The sequence below is a fragment of the Pan troglodytes genome, chromosome 12 (assembly GCF_028858775.2).
Source record: "Pan troglodytes isolate AG18354 chromosome 12, NHGRI_mPanTro3-v2.0_pri, whole genome shotgun sequence".
Classification (NCBI taxonomy): domain Eukaryota; kingdom Metazoa; phylum Chordata; class Mammalia; order Primates; family Hominidae; genus Pan; species Pan troglodytes.
The window spans coordinates 75,477,396-75,499,590 of record NC_072410.2 but is presented as its reverse complement, the minus strand read 5'-3'; the positions used below and the strand labels follow the sequence as shown (position 1 = coordinate 75,499,590).

The 22,195-nt window shown below is 43.5% G+C and overlaps 1 long non-coding RNA gene across 1 annotated transcript in view; it reads right to left on the bottom strand.

The window, feature by feature from the left end:
* Window positions 1-458: 458 nt before the first annotated feature.
* LOC104004968 (uncharacterized) overlaps window positions 459-22,195 on the bottom strand; it is a 161,543-nt gene continuing 139,806 nt past the window's right edge. Inside the window, exons 4-5 of the long non-coding RNA XR_678085.4 lie at window positions 7,709-7,815; window positions 459-1,060 (exon numbers count right to left, since the gene is read on the bottom strand). This is a non-coding gene — a long non-coding RNA (uncharacterized LOC104004968). The remainder of the gene's footprint in view (window positions 1,061-7,708; window positions 7,816-22,195) is intronic.

Genomic DNA, 22,195 nt, shown 5'->3' with positions numbered 1-22,195 from the left:
CAATCTTTCTCAACACCGGGGCTGCAAAGGCCTTAAAACATTTACTCCTCCCAAGTCTGCCTTATTAAATGATGTGAGAGATTTTTCTTAAGTGGGATTCTCTGACTGAGGTTGCTGTTTGAAAGGAGACCTGTGGCCATGTGGGGCAAGTCTGAGATAGGCTCTATTTAAGCCGAGCACTTCACGTCATTCCACTCTGCCTTGTTTTCAGTTGAGGGAAGGGAGGGATGATGATTCCTCTCGGGGGAATGTGGGAGGAAAAGTAAACATTGCACGTGAACTGCCAAGAGCTGCCTAGAACCAAGAAAGGCACATTCTCTCCTTCCCATTCATGGGGCAAATATTTACCGAGCCAGGACTCTGCATAGCGTTGCATGTAGCTCGGTAATGGCTTCACAGGACCCAGAGTTTTAGGACTATGGAGGCTCCCTGTATTCACCTAGTTAAGCTTGTATGGGGAATGGGGAAAAAAGTATTTCATAGACAGGCAGACCTGGTTTGAATCCTATGGCACCACTTAATAACTGTTGCCTTTGAGGGAGTCACTTGGCTTCTCTGAGCTTCAGTTTCCTCGCCTGTACTTTACAGGATAATAGCATCTATCTTGGAGTGTTGCTGTGAGAATGAGAGTTAGTGCATGTCAAGTGCCTAGTTCAGGGTCTGGCACTGAGTCAACACATTTTCTACCATCCTGCCCTCACTGTCTGCCCCCTGCCCTCCCAGACCCCTTATCGAAGGGTCTGGAGGCATCCAGCAGTGCAGCCCTTAGTCACTCTCCTCTCTTGGGCAAGCCTTACTTCCATGTCAGAGTTGCCAGGTCTTTGAGAGCAGGAGCTGTATGCTGCTCAGCTCTGCATTCGCCCCAGGACCAGCCGCAGCTCCACGGTGGGCGGTGCTGGCAAGGCTTGCTTGAGAAATGGAGGAGAAGCCAGTCTCTCTCTCACTCTTTCTTCCTCTCTCTTTCCTTCTCTGTTACCTTCTCTGCTGCAGTCAGGCCTGCAGCCAGAAAAAGCCCAGATCTCCTGCCATTGTTTCCTGCAGGCTCCACACTCCTGAGCAGCTGAGGAGGGGAGAAGACCAAGGCTGTTAACAAGGGGTGCTTCTTTAGCTTCCTGAGCCAGCCCACATTCCCAGAGGGGAAGCTTTTGGGGGGATGAGGGAAGGGGAGAGGCTATATATCCAGGAGTTCTGAGAGAGTGCCAAGCCACTCCTGAGTCAGTTTCCTCCCCCAACATTAAATCAACACAGTGTCCCCAAATTCACAGCACCCCTCCTCCTTCTGGGTGAGATTAAGGGAGTTAAGTGCCTTTACTGAGCACTACTGTAGCCTAGGCACTATGCATGAGGATTTACAGTTCGGCTTAGTTCATCCTCAAAACATAGGGATATAGAGTACATCTTATTAGCTCTGTTTTACAAATGAGGAAACCGAGACTAAGAGAGATTGAATCGCTCCCCCAAGCTACAGCCAGAAAGTACCTTGGCTGGGATTTGAGGGCCCCAGGCTGTCTGACTCTAGAGCCCACCCCCTCAGCTTCAGCAGGCTGCCTCCCTCCCCGCCACCTGCTAGGGAGGCAGCTGACTCATGGCTTTTGATTCATTCAGTTCTTTTCTGCATTAACATTGCTTCATCCTAATGAACAAATATTGCATTATGCATTTCTCACTTTGCAAACATCTACATGAGGCTGCTTGCCTGCAAGCCCCCAAAATCACTGCATTTTCAGGTGACATCTTGACAGGCTGGCTTGTGGGTAGGTTAAAAAAAGAATCATAGAATGTTAGAGCCCTTAGAGATGGTCCTAAATCAGAGATTCTTAGGCTAGGGTTCAAAAGCAAACCTCAGGGGAGTCTCCAAAGCCCTGAATTTGTACATACATGTATTTTTCGTAGGATAAAAGTTCAGTACTTTCATCAGATTCTCAGAAAGGTTTGAAGTCCCAAGGGATAAAAGCTGTCCACAGTTTATCCGAGCAAGGGCCTCACATTCCCAGGCGTGCTGCTGCCACTGTTGCATGAGCCAGCACAATTTGTGATAGAGAAAACCCTGAGCTCAACGCCAGAAGCAGAATCTGAGCTCTGAATCTTCTGGCAAACATTTTAAAGACTCATGAATTATTAAAACGGCTAATTAAGTCAACCTTCACCAGAGAATATTTGCTTTTCCCCCTCATCATTGAGCTCACTGTGAAACTTTACTTCACTCCATGGTTTGCTTAAGCACAAAGTCAATTCCTTTCGTTCCTTTTTTGCTGGTCTCCGAAGGAGAGCTTTGAGTGGCCTGCTGTGTTGTAGAGTAGCAGCCTGCTGTACCTCAGTGTACACAGCTGGGAGGCTCTGAACCCATTTTCTCTTCTCTGCCATCTGTGATTTGGCTCCATGCAGCCTATCGCCCACCTTAGGCCCACACTCTTTATTCTGCCAAGTCACTGTCCTCAGTGGTTCACATCCGCCATGCCTGTTCCTACAGCTCCCCCTCCTACCAGGATCACCCTCCCCCTAGCATGCTGTAATTGGCCTTGAACCAAAAAATATGCCACGATCATCAAGTCAGCCTAGCCCTCTATTTTGCAGTGCATTAACCAGGTCTCTTTTTCTCCCTTCCCTCCACAACTAAATCCTACTTTCAAGACCCCTCTTCCATTCTACCTCCTTTGTGAAATCTCATTGTTTCGTGTATTTTGATTTTATCTATGTTCAACTAGATTTAAGCTCCTCAAGGGCAAGAACTTATTTTCCATTCTTCTAATGTATTTACCAATAGCTTATGTACCAAGCTAGATGTCATACAAAAATTGTATTAATCAAGAAGTAGGCTTTTCTCCACCCTCCCTCATCCCTAATCTTTGAAATTGGCCACTTGCCAAGACAGTCCATTGCAAAATGAAAATGTAGGGCCCTAGCTGGGGCAAGAAACTCAATCTCCTCCTTCCCATAGGCCCACTCTCCCAACCCAGGGTCAATAGGTGATTCCTTAAGAGACTACAGCTTCCATGCCAGGATGCAGCAGGTACTTGAATAAGGGATGGGTGAGAGGGCTCCATCAAGTCACCAGCCAAATGCACTGTGGCAGTGCCAGCCCAGGACAGGGATCGCTGCTACCTTGCTCTACCCTGACGTGCCAGGGGGTGCATACCCAACCTTCCCCATGCCTGTGCCCAGGCCCCTGCCGGGAATAGAGGGCAACAGTGGAACACAGGCACCCCCCACTAATGCAACCTGGCTGTCACCCCAGGTGGAGAGTGACAGCAATCACAGGGCTAGGGTAGGGAAGGGGAGGCCAGGTGGGAAAGGGAGGCTGGGTGTGGCCTGGTACGCCAGGAAACAGAGGGCAGACTGTCAGTAACCCATCCTGGGGAGATGAGAAGTCCTAGGAAACCAGGATAGTCAAGGTTACAAGACCCCAGGCACATGCTTCATTGTTCCATTGAGCTTCACTTACTGAATACAAACTCAAAGATAAAATTACTAAGAATTTGAAGATGGCAACGCAGAGCACTAAAAGTCAAGTGTTGCATCAGTGGGGATTGGCTTGTGTTACACTATTGCCCTCTGTGGGCCCCCTTTTTAGTGTGGAGCCCTGTGTGACTGCATTAGTCACAGGCCTATGAAGCTGGCCCTGCTTCCCAGTCTGTTTCCTGAAATCTTTGACATAACTCTACCTGTAAAAATACAGAAGAACAGTAAGTAATTCACTTAGGGAATCACAGAGCTACCCTAATTGCGATGAGTGTCACTGTTTGTCTCTTCTATACTTATATGTACACAAGAACTCATGACTCGGAAGTATACCTGTAAGGGGATGAATAAAATTGGCCAGTAATATTAATATTGTAATAATATTATTATTTAATATTCAGCAATCAGATATACAGCTTTGGTAGAAAATTCTGTTTTTTTTTTTTTTTGAGTTAGCCACACCTACCTCTCCGTTCCCCACTGAAGTCATTCTCCTTCTTATCTTCTACAAAACTCAGGAATCTTTAATGTTTGTCAGAATAGAAATGGTTAAAACAAATTTTACTCAATTCCTATTAGGCCTCAAACGAAGATTAATGCAGCGTCACACTTTGGTTTTAAACCCATTGTTAACCACTATAAGCTGTGTACTATTTTTCTCTCCCTCACATCTTTAATTCATGACTGTAGCTGTATATTTATCCTGAAAAGATTTTTAAAAGGTTGATTGATCCAACTGGCACTGGCCTGGATTGGATCCCATGATGGATAGTGTTTTGGTTTTTTTTCAAACACAAGTAAGCAGTCCCTTTCCTCAACAGCTGAAGTCTTGATAGAGTGAAGTAGCCTTCAAGAGCTGAATTTCTGATCATGGCTGGGGCAAGACCTGCTGCCTATTTGCACTGATGACATCTGGGAAAGAGAACTGGATGTTCAGTTGACTCTGAATTTCTCTTTTTTCTTTTAAGCATTCTCAGACTTTGGCTGGATATGTATGCCTTGTCTAGCAGCCAGCTGCTAGGTTAACATCTGTGCATTGCTAATTAGTTGGGGAGTTTTGTAGCCCACAGGAGTGAGGTGCACTGCCTAATAAATGTAACAGAACAAGAGTCTAAGAATGGAAATGAGCTGCTGGGGATGCTGGTTTGTTTTGCATATTGGTGTCCGTATCCTGGGAACAAAGTCCTTCATGGTTGCTAGTTCCTACTCACCTGCAAGCATTTCCAGGGACAGAGCTGGTTTTATTCATCTCTTGGTGTCTACTACATAGTTGGCACTCAATAAATACTTAATGAATTGATACAGCTCTGCCTTCCTTCTTTCTGTCCATCTCTCCTTCTTTCTGTACATCTCACCTCCAAACTCTTCCCCTGGAATTAGTATTACTATCACTGGCTACATCTTTGTTAGGAATTTTTCCTGTAAGTTTAGTTACCTGGTCTGATGAAGCAACAACACTTATTTTGGCATGCTTTCTGGACCGATGAGATTCCAATTGATTGCTTCTTTTCTGGACTTCCATACCACAGAAGCAACTTTGAACCCAGGGTTCCCTGTAGAAATGACAGGTGACTCCTTTCCTTACTAGCTCAAGAGTTCACTGATAGGATCTATTAAACTTTTTTCTGTGAGTTGTTTCTCTAGAAGTGAGGAATTGAATTATAGACCCAAACCCTCATTAAGCCAATATTCATTTTCCTCTTTTTTTCATGGAAATCAGTAATAAATCTTGATTTGCCTCCTTACTCAGTCCCTCAGCTAATAAAATCAAGGCGTTTCCTGAAATTAGATTAAATAATTTGACTCTCTTCTTTCTAGAAGTTTTAGAGCTCTCACTGACCTTTCTTGAAGAACCAGAAATTTTTCTTATTTTTTCTTTCAGTGGCCTGTGAATATCCTGTCATTCAAAAAGCAAAAGTAAGAAGAAGGGGTAAGATTAAAAAAGGGAGGAAAACTGAGAGTTTCCACTAACTAGTAGTGTGGTTCCAGACTCTTTTGGAGCCTCAGTTTCCTTTTTGTGAAATTCAGGACTCAGATGAAAAAGCTTTCTTTAAATGTCCTTTTTTGGCTCTGAAAGTCTAGGTATCTCAGTGGGATACAGGCTCCATATATAGGCTGTAATTCACCAGGTTTAAGGAAATTGTTTTCTTTGTGATAGAGCAATTTTTTTCTCTTTCTTCTTCTTTTTCTTTTTCTTTAATAGAACAGAACAAAATGAGCTCAGATCATAAGTTCGGTTGATTTCTTTCTAAACCACAGGATTCATTTTCTGAAATTGCTGTCTTTTCCTTCAAAAGCCTTCCTCAGCCTTGTCAGCCAGCTCTATCACTTTTATATTAGATCTCTGTGAAGTAAGGAAGCCTTTTAGAGTAGGCTTGGAATGTGCAACAACAGGGCACAGGTGTGGCTGAAGAGGGCCTCTGTATGAACCCCCAGAAAGCCAAATTGGCTTCCCCTCCATCATTTCCTAAAATCTAGAACCCTATCCAGAATCTGAATGCACAAAATGCTGTTTGTCAATCAACCCATGGATAATTATTTTTCAAGTGACTATTAAGTGCATGAAACTCTTGATCCCTTATATTTATAACCCAATAATTATACAGGCCTCACTTTTCAAAATCAGAGAAAGCTTTGCTATTGAGATTTAAAGACAACATTTTCCTAAAAGGAGATCATCTCAGAAAACTATAGAGATTAAGAATTTTCAGTAGTCAGATTAGGTCTGAGTTCTAGCCCTTCCATTTACTAGAGGGGTAAGCTTTCAATTCCCTAAGCTTCAGTTCCTCCTATATAAAATAGAGATAATAAATAATACCCCCCTCATAAGGTAGGGCAAGGAGTCACTAAAATAAATTATGAAAAGGGCTTAGCATAGTGTCCAGTACGTAGTAAGAGTGCTCAATAGGTTCAGTTATTATTCATCATGATATGGCATTAATAATACATGAGATAAGAGACCTTTGTTGGACCCAATCTGTGGCCTCAGGCACCATATGCCCTTGTGGATTTCTCTTGGGCCCCTAAAGCAAAGGTAAAGTTGGAAAATGCTAGTATGTTCCAGTCATTGAAAGTAATGGTCAGGCACAGAAAGACAAACTGCATATGTTCTCACATATTTATGGGAGCTATAAATTAAAATAAATGAACTCATGGAGATAGAGAGCAGAAGCGTGGTTACCAGAGGCTGGAAGTGGTAGTTCGGGGTCAAGGGGAAGTGGAGATGGTTAACGGGTACAAAATAGAAAGAATGAATAAAGACCTACTGTTTGCTAGCACAACAGGTTGACTATAGTCAAAAATAATTTAATTGTACATTTTAAAATCACAAAAAGATTATAATCGGATTGTCTGTAACATAAAGGATAAATGCTTGAGGGGATGGATACCCTGCTTACCCTGATGTGATTATTACATATTGCATGACTGTATCAAAGTATCTCATGTACCCTGTAAATATATACACCTGCTATGTACCCACCAAAATAAAAAATAAAAATTTAAAAAGAAAGTAAGTAATGGTAAATTTCTTTGAAATACCTCAAAATATATTTTAATGTAAAATTGCTTTCTTCAGGGAAAGAGAGAGAGAATAAAATAACTTAAACAACTAAAAGAATTAAGAAGTTCTTAAAAAGAGAGAGGGGGGAATGATTTTTGGCCCTTTGTTGATGGTACAGGTGAGTTGGAATTCTCACCCTTGGTTGTGATTGTGCTCTGGCTCTAGCCAATGGAGGAGGGAGTGAATGACAAGGAGAGGAAAGGAGAGGGAATGAGGACAGTCATGGGGCCATGGCACCATATGGCCTGAAACAGCCCAGGACTCAGTAATGTTTGCTGAACTGAAAGCCTCTGTTCTTCTATCATCCCCCACCACTTTCCAGTCCCTGGAAATCAGATAGTGTTATAAACCTGGAGGGCCAAGGCAGATGATAGACAGTGACTCATTGCGTGTAGGGAGGATGGCCTGGGTGAAACAGCAGTCCTAGTTTTTACTTAGGAATTCAGACCCATGTTGAGATGAAGTTCACACAATCCCTTAGGGCAGGGGGTGGCTCAAAAGGCCCAAAGGAATGTGTGCTTGGGTTTGAATCTGCCCTAGCTCCTGACTGAAGCCAATGTGGGGTCAACCACAGCCATCCATGGATCTCTAAGAGGGTTTGCTTATATTACCACATCAACAGCAGATTTCCTCTGGCCCCCAGTCAGCCAGGAATGGATAAACAACAGAAGTGCAGAATGGCTTTACCAAGTCTAGCTCCAAATTATGAGATGTCTCAGTCTAAGGTGTAGCCCAAGAAATCCTTGGGACAAGCTGATCGAGCTGGCTGGCCAGATCCCAAAGGTGGAGATGACCTAAGTGGAGAAAGGAAAATTTTACCCAAACAGAAGTGAAGATAGCAATTAGACCTAGCCAGCCACTCAGGTACAGCGAGAGGCCATTTGAATTGGAAAAGAAAAGAAAAAAAAAAAAGAGGTATGCAAACCACAACTAAATTGTTGGCGGGAAGACACAGCAGAACAGGAAATGTGCATGCAGATAAGTGAAGCCTCCATTAATGGCTTCAGTGCATTTATCAAAAGGGATTTCAATTAACGTGATGAAGACCAAGGCAATTACAGTAGGAAGAAAAGATGAATTTAGGATTAATCTCCTCTGTTGTTTCCTTACAGCAATTTATAAGGGAAATGCTTCAGGTGAGAGCCTAGTTGGGAATTAACCCAAAGATGATAAGAATCAGATCTGTTAACAGAGAAGAACCCTAAAGACAGTGACTCCCAAACTTGGCTATACATTTGAACCACTTAGGGAGCTTTTAAAACTTCCAAAGGCCATGGCCCAGACCAATTACATCACAATCTCTAGGGGTGGGACACAGGCATCAGAATTCTCGAAGCTCCTCACTGTGCAGACAAATTTGCGAACCACTGTTAATGAGCAATATGCATGATGGAGGCGTGTTAGGAAATAGCATGCGAGGTTACAGGTAAATAAATACAGTCATTAAGAAATGGCAATAGGCCTGGCACGATGGCTCATGCCTGTGATCTCAGCACTTTGGGAGGCCGAGGTGGGCAGATGGCTTGAGCCCAGGAGTACGAGACCAGCCTGGCCAACATGGCAAAACCCCGTCTCTACTAAAAATAAAAAAATTAGCCAGGCGTGGTGGTGCACACCTGTAATCCCAGCCACTAGAGAGGCTGAGGCAGGAGAATCGCTTGAACCTGGGAAGTGGAGGTTGCGGTGAGCCAAGATTGCATCACTGCACTCCTGCCTGGGTGATAGAGCAAGACTCCGTCTCAAAAAAAAAAAAAAAAGAAATGGCAAGAAATTCACTTGCCTTAGAACAGAACAGGATCTGTGTCTCTTGTTTTCTTTTTTTGTCATTTTAAAAAGTGTTTATCAGTGTTTGAGAAAAATGGATGAAGAGACAGGGGCACTTTCTTTTTTTTTTTAATCAACCAGAGTTAAATTCAAGTAATTTTTGAGTGAGGCCCTTGAACTTGATGTCTGGGAGTGGGATAGAAAACAAAGGGGTTCATTGCCATTATGGATACAGCAATTTATATACTTTTGCTTCATAGAATGTTCATATCCATGACCTAATTTTAACTTGCATCTCTGTGAAGTAGGCAGAGAAAGTATTATTTTTCTCTCCCACTTCCACAGATGGGAAAACAGATAGAGTCTCATGATTTACTCAGCATTACAGAGCAAAGTTAGTGGCAGGAACAGGAGCAGAATTTGGTTCTTCAGAAATTCCAGTTAAATGTCCTTCCTCTAAACTGTGTTGCCTTCCTGCCCTTGAAGAGCTCTCTGTAAGAGTGGGAAAATTTACAATGATAACTGAAACAAGAAAACATGACACTTGGTGAGCCAAACGAAAGAGTTCTGCTATTAGGCGGAAAAAATCTAGAACAGATGCCAAGAGACACATCAAGGTGGTGGCAAAGTGCTGACCACCCTGCCCTTGAGGATGCCTCATGAATATTGGATGATGTTAATATACTGAATTTGCCTCCAAATTACACTGGGTTGGTGGGCAGAGGCAAGGCCGATGAGGTCACAAGAAATAATTTTTAGGGCAAAAAAATGAAAGCATCCTTATAGTTCTTGTGCTTTGACCAACAGTTTCAGGGCCTTCTTAAGTAGGTTGTGAGTAGCAATGAGTTGTTGCCCTGGTGTTTTCAAGAAACAGAAATTCCCTGGCATTGATTTAACCACAATAGGGTAAAAGGGCAAGTTATAGGCCCTAAAACAAGAATGCAGTCAGGCTTAAGGAAGGACTAGAACTGGGAATTTGCAAACTGTCAGAACTCAGGGGGATGTGTGCTCTGTCCATCTTTCATTTCCTTTCCTCTCTTGAGTATTTGTGTTCATCTTTTTCCTGAGGAGTTCCCTCTGCTGATCTGCTCACATGAGGGGGCAAAGATACTTACCCACAGCTCCCAAGTTCATATTTTAGCCCTATGAACCAGGTCTATCCACCACACCCCTATTCAAATACAGACTCCCGTGGAAAAAAATATTTGGCCCAAATTGGCTCAGGAATCCATCCCTGATCCAGTCAACTATGACCAGAGGTCAGCATCACATTGTGTGTAAATAACTGTGGGAGCCACCTTCTACAGATGGTAGTAAGGCACTTACAGAGAGGAATCATTTAAACTAAGCATATGCCTCAAATATATCTACCACTCATACTGACTAGGGTGGTTATACTAAAAAAAAAAAAAAAAGAAGAAGATGACAAATGTTAGCAAGAATGTGGAGAGGTTGAAACTCTTATGTAATGTATATGGTAATGTAAGTGTAAAATGGTGCAGCCACTGTAGAAAACAGTTTGGCAGTTCCTTGATAAATTAAATATAGAACTACCATATGACCCAACAATTCTACTCCTGGGTATATACCCAAAAGAATTGAAAATAGGTGTTTAAATGAGCACTTGTACACAAGTGTTGATGGCAGCACTATTTAGCAGCCAAAAAGTGGAAACAAATTAAATGTCCATCTGTTGATGAACGAATAAACAAAATGTGGTAGAGCCATCCAATGGAATATTATTTAGTCATAAAAAGAAGTGCTTTCTCAGTAAACTATCGCAAGGACAAAAAACCAAACACTGCATGTTCTCACTCATAGGTGGGAATTGAACAGTGAGAACACATGGACACAGGAAGGGGAACATCACACTCTGGGGACTGTTGTGGGGTGGGGGGAGGGGGGAGGGATAGCATTAGGAGACATACCTAATGCTAAATGACGAGTTAATGGGTGCAGCACACCAGCATGGCACATGTATACATATGTAACTAACCTGCACATTGTGCACATGTACCCTAAAACTTAAAGTACAATAATAATAAAATTTAAAAAAAGAAGAAGAAGAAAAAAAGAAGTGCTTGATCAAAAAAAAAAAAAGAAAGAAAGAAAAAATAAAATAGCATCTAGTGACTGTGGGCAAAAATTAATAAATAGGCCAGGTGTGGTGGCTCATGCCTGTAATCCCAGCACTTTGGGAGGCTGAGGTGGGCGGATCACTTGAGGACAAGAGTTCAAAACCAGCCTGGCCAACATGGCAAAACCCCGTCTCTACTAAAAATACAAAAATTAGCTGGGCATGGTGGCAGGCACCTGTAATTCCAGCCACTTGGGGAGGCTGAGACACGAGAATGGCTTGAGCCCAGGAGGCAGAGGTTGCAGTGAGCTGAGATCACACCACTGTACTCCAGCCTGGGTGACAGAGGGAGACTCTATCTCAAAAAATATACATAAATAAATAAATAGAAGAAGGAGTACTGAGACATGCTAAAACACAGATAAACCTTGAAAACATTATGCTAAGTGAAAGAAACCATACACTAAAGGTCACATATATGACTCCATTTTTATGAAATATCTGGAATAGGCAAATGTATAGAGACAGAAAGCAGATCAGTATTTGCCAGGGGTTGGAGGAATGGTGCATGACTGCTTAATGGGTATAGGGATACAAATGTCCTGGACATAGAAAGTGGTGGTTGTTGCACAACATTCTGAAGGTACTAAATGTCACTGGATTTATATTTTAAAATGACTAAAATGGTAAATTTTGCATTACATGTGTTTTAATCCCAATAAGAAAATATATCTAACACATTAAAATGCTCTGAGAAGACTGATCACATTCATTTTCCAGGAGTAGCCACGCTGGGAACGATAACAAAATACAGTTGTTCCTCTGTGTCTGTGGGTTCCACATTTGTGGATTCAACCACAAACGGATTGAAAATATTTGGAAGAAAACATGGATAGTTTCGTTCTGTACTGAACGTGTACAGATTTTTTTCTTGTCACTGTTCCCTAAACAATACAGTATAATAACTATTTTCATGGCATTTACATTGTATTAGGTATTATAAGTAATCTGGAAATGATATAAAGTATACAGGAAGATTACATAGGTTATATGCAAATACTACCCATCTTATATGAAGAACTCAAGCATCTGTGATTTTGGTGTCAGTCGGGGGTCCTGGAACCAATCCCCCACCTATACTGAAGGACAACTGAACATTGACTCATTCATTCAATCAGTAAACATGGATTGAGCATTTAATTGTATGCCAAGCTGTGCCAGGCATTGAGCATGGCTGACAGACTAGTGGAGCACACACAGGTAAATAGATCATTTCTATTTAATATGATAACTGCTAAGACCAAGACACTCTCGGAGTGTTTTGGAAATTCAGATGAGGCATGATTATTATTATTACTATTATTATTATTACAGGATGAGGCAACACCTGAGCTGATCACTAAAGATGAATAGGAGTTCTCCCAGTGAGGTGGCAGAGAGGGACGAAGGGCGTTTCAAGCAGAGTAAAGAAATGCACAAAGCCACAGAGATGAGAGAGGATATAGCCAGTGGAGAAGGAGGGTAAATCATGTGCATAAGCCAAATGGAGAAGCCCTTGTCTGCTGTCCAAATGAACCTGGATTTCATCCAGGAGATGGAGGCCAGTGCCTGAAGGAGCCTCAGCAGAAGAGTGCCAGGGAGGAGAGGCAGAGACTATGATTGGAATACAGAGGGGGAGCAGGAGAACAGAGTGTCGTCATAGGGGTCAAGAGAGGGGAGAGAATCAAGAAGAGAACAGGGTCAAGAGCATCATTTCTTGGCTAGATGCTATGGCTCACACCTATAATCTTAGCACTTTGGGAGACCTAGGTGGAAAGATCACTTGAGGCCAGGAGTTTGAGACCAGCCTGGGCAATAAAACGAGACTCCATCTCTACAAAAAATTAGAAAATCAGCTGGATTTGGTGGCACACACCTGCAGTCTTAGCTACTCAGGAGGCTGAGGCAGGAGAATCACTTGAGCCCAGGAATTTGAGGCTAGAGTGAGCTGTGATTGTGCCACCGCACTCTAGCCTAGGCAACAGAGTGATACTTTGTCCCAAAAAAAAAAAAAAAAAAAAAAGAGTGTCATATCTTCAGCAATGTCAAGGCAGGAGCTGAAAGTGGCCACAGACTGGACAATGAGAAGGTCACTCTTGTCTTTTGTGCATTTTACTGTCATAGCAGCCTGTGCCTCACCAAACATGCCCTACCATCACATTTGGCTGGTGATATGGTTTGGCTGTGTCCCCACTCAAAATCTCATCTTCAGTTGTAATCCCCATAATCCCCACGTGTCAAGGGAGAGACCAGGTGGAGGTAGCTGAATCATGGGGGTGGTTTCTCCATGCTGTTCTTGTGATAGTGAGTGAATTCTCATGATATCCGTTGGTTTTATAAGGGGCTCTTCTCCTTTCACTTGTTCACTCTTCTCCTTCCTGCTGCCTTGTGAAGAAGGTGCCTCACTTCCCTTTCACCTTCCGCCATGATTGTAAGTTTCCTGAGGCTTCCCCAGCAATGCTGAACTGTGAGTCAATTAAACCTGTTTCCTTTATAAATTACCCAGTCTCAGGCAGTTCTTTACAGCAGTGTGAATGGACTAATAGAGCGGGAAGGAGAAGAGGCAGAGGATGGTAGAGAGGGAAGGTTTACTTGCTCAGGAGAAAGATCAGATGAACTAGAGAGAGATGGAAAGTAGAGGAGAGAGAGAGGAGAATAGATGAAGCCAAGCTGCCAAGGCTGCAGAGCTTTCAGGAGGCGGTTGCCTTTGGACAGGTAGAAGGTAGCACGGCCTCTCAGCTTGGAGGAAGGTAGGAATGCTGGAGGGGAACATATGTTTCTTGGTGGGGCAGAGGAGTAGGTGCATATAAACAAGGGAATTCCTACCTGATGGCCTCTATTTTCTCAGCAAAGCTCAAAGGGTGGGAAACACTTAGAAGGGCCATGGTGGGGAAGGGGGAGGTTTGCTGACAGGGACACTAAGAAGTGTTTCTAGGCTGCTCAGCGGCCCACTAGGCTATGCAGATGATGACTTTGTAGTAGCGCCAATCTGCGTGGGCTGTGATTTTCTCCAGCAGAGCTCAGCAGCCCAGGAGCCCAGATGTCAGAGTGTAGGAAGAGCTGCCTGATAAGGCTGGGTGGCAGCCAGACCAGAGCAGCAGCAGGGCAAGGGCGGAGAGGAGGGAGGCTTAGGCAAAGGAGGGTGATGAGATGGCCCAGGAAGCATAGGTGAAGTAGAGAAGGAAATGAAGAACTTGGGGGGAAGGTTCTGAAGCAGTGACAGAAAAATGGCAGGGGAAAGAGACTACAGGTTTTGAGGAGGTTGAAAATCTAGCACACTGGGAGTTAGGAGTGGGCGGGCTGGAAGGTGGGAGGCTCTGATCTGAGTGGGCTGGGGAACAATTCAAAGCAATATGTAATCAAGTGCTAAATAGGCTGGTATGAAATATAAGTGGGCATAAGTGCTAGGGAGGAGGGTGCCACTTGGGAGGGAGTGCTCAGTGTGGATGGAGGAGCAACCTGGTGCAATTCGCTGCGTTCACATCTACAGCCTGTGCAGCAACCCCAGTGGGGAATTCAAGGTGACAGTGTAGCAAATGGTATCTTGACACTCAGAAAACCCTGGGTGGATCAAACCTTTCAGAGGACACAGCAATAATAAAGTCTGGCCTCAATAAAGTCAGAAAGTGAACAACAGGAGAGAACATGAGGATTTTCCTAATCCTGCCTATGAAATGTTGCAGTGCTGTGTCATTTGTGCTCTTCCTCCTGCCTTGCCCATTCACTTCCTGCTTCAAGTTGCCCTTCATCTGATCTCAACATTTCAAGAAGTCTCATGCATATTGTACATTTCCACAGGATAAAGCCATGAATTAATGTGTTTACTGGGCAAGAGGGAGGTGGGTGGGAGAAATCATCAAAGCGGTCTTTGGTGAAGACAAGGTTTGCAGCTTTTACTCTGGTCCACTAGAAGCCCAAGGCCAGCGAAGTTAAGCCGCTGGCCTGAAGTAGCACAGGTAGTGAGCAGCAGAGCTCAGACCAGATGCATGACCCCCAGGCCAGGACTCTTTTCTCAACACAGCTCAGGGGAAGCCAGATGATTTCCTCGCCTGTCTACCTTGTGATTGGTCAAAACTTGAGCCTCTGTTTCTTTTATCTCTTAAGCTCTAAACTGGGATGAAGTTTAAACATCTGTGGGTTTTGCCTGTCTAACACCCATTGGCCCTCTTTCTTTTGATCCCATTTTGGCTATAGGAAGCACTACTCCCCTATCTGGGTGGTTCCATTCAGCAATGACCACTGATCATGTGGCCCAAGGTAGGCCTGCTGGTTGCTGTTGTACTAAGATCCCAGATCATCATTTCCAAGCCCAGTCTTAAAACTGTTTTTCCTTCTTGTCTGTGAGATATTGCATGTCCTTCCAGAGAAATCCCCATTTCTAACTTTGTGTGAGCAGGGTCTCATACTTGATGCCAAAAAACTCCTGGAGGTCCCATATTTGCCATCAAACGAAAACACTGCACACTAGGTCAGGATCTGGAAGCACTGCATATCCTGTCTGTCAGCAAATCTTACCAGCGCCGTCTTGAAAACATGTCCAGAACTCAGACTACACTTCTCATCACTCCCACTGCCACAGCCCTGGTCCAAGTCACCAACACCTTTGGCCCAGACTTTTTTTTTTTTTTTTTAATAGAGATGAGGTCTCCCTCTGTCACCCAGGCTGGAGCGCAGTGACAAAATCACAGCTCACTGCAGCCTTGAATTCCTGGGCTCAAGTGATCCTCCCACCTCAGCCTCCTGAGCAGCTGGGACTACAGGCATACACCACTGAATCCAGCCAGACTATTGCAGCAGCCTCCTTGGAGGTCCTGTTTCCATTTGTGCCCTGAAGTCTGTTCTTCACATAGCAACAAGGAGCATTTTGTTATAATGTAAGTGGGACCATGCCTCTCTTCTGTTCACATCCTCCCAGTGACTCCCCCACCTCACTCAGAGTAAAGACAAAGCCCTGACTATGACCTTCACGGCCCACATGGTCTGACCCCGTCACTACCTGACCTTCTCTCCTGCTGCTCTCTCTCTCTGATCCTCTGCCCCAGCCACACAGACACTCTTGCTGCTCCTCCAGCACTCCAGGCACGTTCACACTTCTGAGCCTCTGCCCATGCTTTCCCCCACTAGAAAGTAAGCTCCATGAGGGCAGGGAGTTTCATCTGTTTTGCTCATTGCTGTATCCCTAGCATCCAGCAGAATGTGTGGCACAAAATTGGTGCTCACAGCTAGGCACAGTGGCTCACACCTATAGTTCTAGGATTTTGGGAGACTGAGGCAGGAAGATTGCTCAAGCCCAGGAGTTCAAGACCAGCTTGGGCAACATAGGGAGACCCTGTGTCTACAAAAAAATTTTAAAATTAGCCAGGCATGATGGTCCATGCCTGTAGTCCTAGCTACCTGAGAGGCTGAGATGGGAGGATGACTTGAGCCTGGGAAGTCAAGGCTTCAGTGAGCCATGATGGTACCACTGTACGTGAAAGAGTGAGACCCTGTCTCAAAAAAACAAAAAATTCATCAGTTCGGATTTGATGAACGAATGGATGAATGAATGAACGACCAAATATGAACTGAGCAGCCTGGCACTTTATCCTCCTTTCCATCATGCCACCCTCAGCATATACTTCTGACATTCCCTGGAATGTTGGGTAGATGCTTTTAACACTTGAGAGATCTGCCTTGTGTTGTTTTTTACTGCAGCCATAAGAAACAATCACTTTGTAAAATGTTTGTTTCTAGACGTGAAACTCAAAGGCTATTTTGATATATACAAAAATCATAATTTTTAAAATCAGAAGGAAGCAAACCAAAACAAAGTGCATAAACATATAAATATGTCTTTGGAGATTCATTGCATAAATTCCCCAGAACCTTTTCTCAGAAGTATTTCACTTCGCTTCAATACTGCCTTGCATTGGAGAATTCCACAAATTTTCTATTAATTGCCCTTGAAGGTGTTTGCTTCCTGGAAGAAGCACATTATAAGTTATGGAAACAGAAAACCAGGATATTTTTATAAGAATCTCAGCCTGAGTTTGGGGCCTACCGCAAGCATCTGAAGAATAGCTTGTGCCAGCCACAAACCCATTTGAAGGTCTCAGGGTCCCTACTCCTGGGTAATACTATCACCAAGGTGAAAGGATGCGAACTGAAATGGCCAGAGATCGCTCTGAGATAGATTTTGCTCATTGTCCCCGGACTTCCCACAGATATTCCCCTAGGCTCAGGAAATTCTATCTCCCTGATTTCAAGTGCTGCCTAAAATTTAATGATGCAGAAACAGAATTTCCCTGAGCTCTCTCTGACCTCCCCTTCCATTCTCCACTCAAACAGACCTAAAAAACAAATGTACGGAAAATCTCCTACTGGCCCATGAAAACTCGCTTTGCAACCCCTTAACTCTATTGCAGCAGAATGTTTTAGGCAGGGCTGGCAAAGCTTATCTTCAGTGTTTATCTTATTTCCCCACTTCCGCCTCTTCACCTTTCCTTACCCCCTTCCCCTATCAAAACTCACTCTCAGGACAGATTATGTTATGAGTCATTTATGCTTTGGGATTCATTTCAATGCCAGTGTTTTCTCTTTTCCAGAGATGATTATGTTTTTGACTACATTTCTCAGTTTAGGCATCAACTGTCTGGAGAAGAGAAGAATAAGAGGAGCAAGAAGCCCATCTTTGTATCTCTGAAATATTACAATAGCCCCAACGACCATTTACTGAACACTTACTGTGTACCTTACAGTGTACCAGGAACTTTGCAAATAGGATACCACTTAAATAGTGAGTTCAGATTAAATGATTTAATACATGTGTTTAGCACAGTGTCTGGCACACAGCAAATATTCAATTCAAAGTAGCTACTATTTTTAAAAAGTAATAATCTTTATAACAACCCTATGAGACAGGTATTACCTCATTTAGTAGACAAAGAAACAAAGTTGAGTGACTTTCCAAACTTACTCAGATGATAGACGCAGGACTAGGATTTCAGTCCAGATATATCTGACTCTAAAGAATATGCTTTTTTCATAACACCATTTGGATTTGACTCTAAAGAATATGCTTTTTTCATAACACCATTTGGATTCCAAACCACAAAAGCCTCTGCTTAATCTGCCTACCAGTGAGTATAGCCTGAAACTTGGGCACATGAAGAACTATGTCCTAAAATGCTTCATTTTTAATAAGACTTTATTTACCATGAAGAGCCTGAGAAGAGATGAGAGTCCCTAAAGTCCTGAAATGTCAGAGTCAAGCTCCAGCATAAGCCACTTTGATTTACTTCTGTTCCCAAGAGTGGACCTGGAAAGAGATTATTCCTCGTTTACTTTCTTCTTCTTTTTTTTTTTTTTTTTGACACAGAGTCTTGCTCTGTCGACCAGGCTGGAGTTCAGTGGCTCGATCTTGCCTCACTGCAATCTCCACCTCCCAGGTTCAAGACATTCTCCTGCCTCAGCCTCCTGAGTAGCTGGGATTACAGGCACACACCACCACGCCTGGCTAATTTTTGTATTTTTAGTGGAGACGGGGTTTCACCACGTTGGCCAGGCTGATCTGGAACTTCTGATGTTAGGTGATCCTCCCACCTCAGCGTCCCAAAGTGTTGGGATTACAGGCGTGAGCCACCGCGCCTGGCCTAGTTACTTTATTCTAGAAGACTCACAGACAGATGGCTAATTAGTATATAATGATGCTAATCCATGCCCCACTTCTTTCTTATATCTCTGTAACCCTCAAATCCAGGTATTCTCTCTCCATTCAACACAGCCCACAAGAGAATCAGGCTGCATGCATTTCCAGAAAAGTGAGTGTGTGGCTTCCTGCCCAGGGTGGTGGTGACTTTGGTTAAAACTTAGTGTTAATAGGGTCATCCCTGAATGAACCAGGTAGAACATCACCAAAATAAAACCCCCTGATTCCATGTCTAGCCACCTCCCAAACTGCAGCTGTTGGTTCACAAAGGCAACAGTCTAAGTAGGTCTAGTGGCTATAAAAAACAACTCAGCCCAGTGCCTAGGCACAACAACACATTCATTCATGACGTCTGTCCTACCAGCCTCTTGGGCATGGAGGAATATTTGTGCTAGGATATGGCCTCCCTCAAATGCTCCCCTGCACATGTGCTGACCACAGGGATTGCTTTTTATTCCTTGTGAAAAATGCAATACAGCTTCACCTTTGATATTCTGTGTAGTGCCCTCTTTCAGCTGAATTCAAAATAAAATCCTTCTAGAAGATATTCCCCTCTGCAGGCTGCTTTGAGGCCTGAACATGAAGCAGTCTGGGAGGCAAGCTGCATGGTTCTTGTTTAAATCAGTTTCCCGGGATCTACCCTGATGGATACAGAGTGATGTCTCCCAACAAGCTTGAGCAAAACTAGGGGGACTGCCTGCCCCCTTCGGGAGAGAAGTCTAAACGATGTAAGGAAGTCATTTCAGGGCTTCTCCAAGGTTCTGTTCATCAGACATGAAGGCTGATTAGGTACCGATCATCCTTTGTGGTCATTTTACCTCTAAATCATATAAAGATACGGAGACTTTGTAGTGCTATCCATAAACAGGTATACTTTAAAAAGTTATCTTTCCATGTGAGAGAACATTGATCTACAAGGCTCTTCATTCTTCTTGTTCAGTTTTGTCTATCAATACTCCTTCAGCCAAATCTCATTTCTGGCTTTAATGGGGGCTCACAACTCGGCTGATACGGTCACAACAACTGGTAAGGTCTTGAGACAGCCTGGCAGCCAGGTCACTGCTACAATGGCTGGATCTCTGGTCCGCAGTGTCAGGGTTTCCTGGGTAACTGGCAGGGAAAGACTGCTGTGCTGGAGCTCCCTGGGCCCTGAGCAGGACCTAACTGCAGCTTTTGCCCTCCAGGATTCTGATGGCATCCGGACTGTGGGCAGCAACAAGGCCTGCTCAGGTGCTGGGCACAGAGCCCAGACAAGGAAGGCTGGAGCAAGGCTGAATGCAGATTGGGGGACGGGCAAGGGATTAAGTAAGACTGGAAAGTATCACTAGAAATCTGTCAGACAGCAAGGGAAGCTTGGGAGCCAGATCAGAACAGAGTGATAGGTGAGGAGTCCATCTAGGAAGACACTATGTGGAAATCAGAAGGCAACCTGTTGAAAGCAAACCAGGAAAATAGTTTTTAAAACAGCCAATTCATTTTTGACAAAGGTGTTAATGTAAGTCAATAGGAAAAGGATAATCTTTTCAACAAATTGTGCAGGAATAAGTGTTTAGTCATACGCAGAAATGAACCTCAATCATTACCTCATTCCATACGTAAACATTAACTTGAAGTTGATCTGTAGAGGCTGACCGGGCACACTGGCTCACACCTGTAATCCCAGAACTTTGGGAGGCTGAGGCAGGTGGATCACTTGAGGTCAGGAGATCGAGACAAGCCTGGCCAACATGGTGAAACCCCATCTCTACTGAAAATACAAAAATTAGCTGGGCATGGTGGCACGCACCTGTAGTCCCAGCTACTTGGGAGGCTGAGGCTTGAGAATCGCTTGAACCTGGGGGCGGAGGTTGGGTGACAGAGTGAGACTCTGTCTCAAAAAAAAAATTGATCTATAAAGGCTAACAATATTAAATTATGTACTTTGACAGAAAACATAAGAGAAAATCCTTGTGACCATGGATTTGGCAAAAATTCTTCAAAAGAATTTAAAAAGCCCAAAGTACAACGGTATGAATATACTTAATGCCACCAAACCGTATGCTTAAAAATGGTTAAAATGAGGCCAGGTATGGTGGCTCATGCTTGTAATCCCAGCACTTCGGGAGGCTGAATTGGGCAAATGACTTGAGCCCAGGAGTATGAGATCAGCCTGGGCAACATGGCGAAACCCCGTCTCTACTAAAAATACAAACAATTAGCCAGTCCCACTGCACTCCAGGCTAGGCAACAGGAGTGAGACTCTATCTCAAAAAAAAAAAAAAAAAAAAAAAAAAAAAAAAAAAACACGTTAAAATGGTAAATTTTATGTTTTGCATATTTTACCACAGTTGAAAAAAAAAACAAAAAACAAAACAAAATCAAAAAAAAAACAGGGCATGGTGGCTCATGTCTGTAATCCCGGCACTTTGGGAGGCCAAGGCAGGTGGATCACTTGAGGTCAGGAATTGGAGACCAGCCTTGCCAACATGGTGAAACCCCATCTCTACTAAAAATACAAAAATTAGCTGGGCATGGTGGTTCATGCCTGTAGTCCCAGCTGCTCAGGAGGCTGAGATACAAGAATGGCTTGAACCTGGGAGGCGGAGGTTGCAGTGAGCTGAGGTAGTGCCACTGCACTCCAGCCTGGGCAACAGAGCGAGGCTCTGTCTCAAAAAACAACAACAACAACAACAACAACAAAACAGAGAATGCCTTCTCTTCAGGCATTCATCAGGAAAAAAAAAAAAAAAAGCCTGAACTATTTAAAAATCAATAAATTGGACTTCAAAATTTAAAACTTTTGTTCTTCAGAAGACATTGTTACAAAAATGAAAAGGTGGAACATATAAAAAGCTGCAAAACCTATTTCTGACAAAGGACTTGTTCCAGGATATATAAAGAACTCTTACAACTCTATAAGAAGACAACCTAATTTTTAAAAAGCAGTCAAAAAGATTTTAACAAACATTTCACCAAAGAAGATATAAAGATGGCAAATAAGCACATGAATAGGTAGCTTAACATAATTAGTCATTAGGGGGAAATGCAAATTAAAACCTGGATGAAAAACTACTACATTTCTACTAGAATAGAATGGCTAGAATTAGAAAGACTATACCAGCTGGGCATGGGGCTCATGCCTATAATCCGAGCACTTTGGAAGGCTGAGGTGGGCAGATCATTTGAGCACAGAAGTTTGAAACCAGTCTGGGCAACATAGTGAGACCCTGTCTCCAAAAAAAATTTTTTTTCAACTAGCTGGGCATGGTAGTCCCAGCTATTCAGAAGGTTGAGGCGGGAGGGTCACTTGAGCCTGGGAGGTTGAGGCTACAGTGGGCCATGTTCGGGCCACTGTACTCCAACCTAGGCAACAAGAGTGAGACTCTGTCTCAAAAAAAAAAAAAAAAAAGATAAAAAAAGACTATACCAAATGTTGTTCAGGAAGTGGAGCAACTGGAACTCCTCATACACTGCTGGTGGGGATATAAAAAGGCATGACCACTCAGGGAAATAGTTTGGCCATTTTTCACAAAATTAAACGTGTACATACTTACTATATGATCCAGCCATTCTCCACCTAGGTATTTACCTTAGGGAAATGAAAACATGTGCACAAAAGACTTGCACT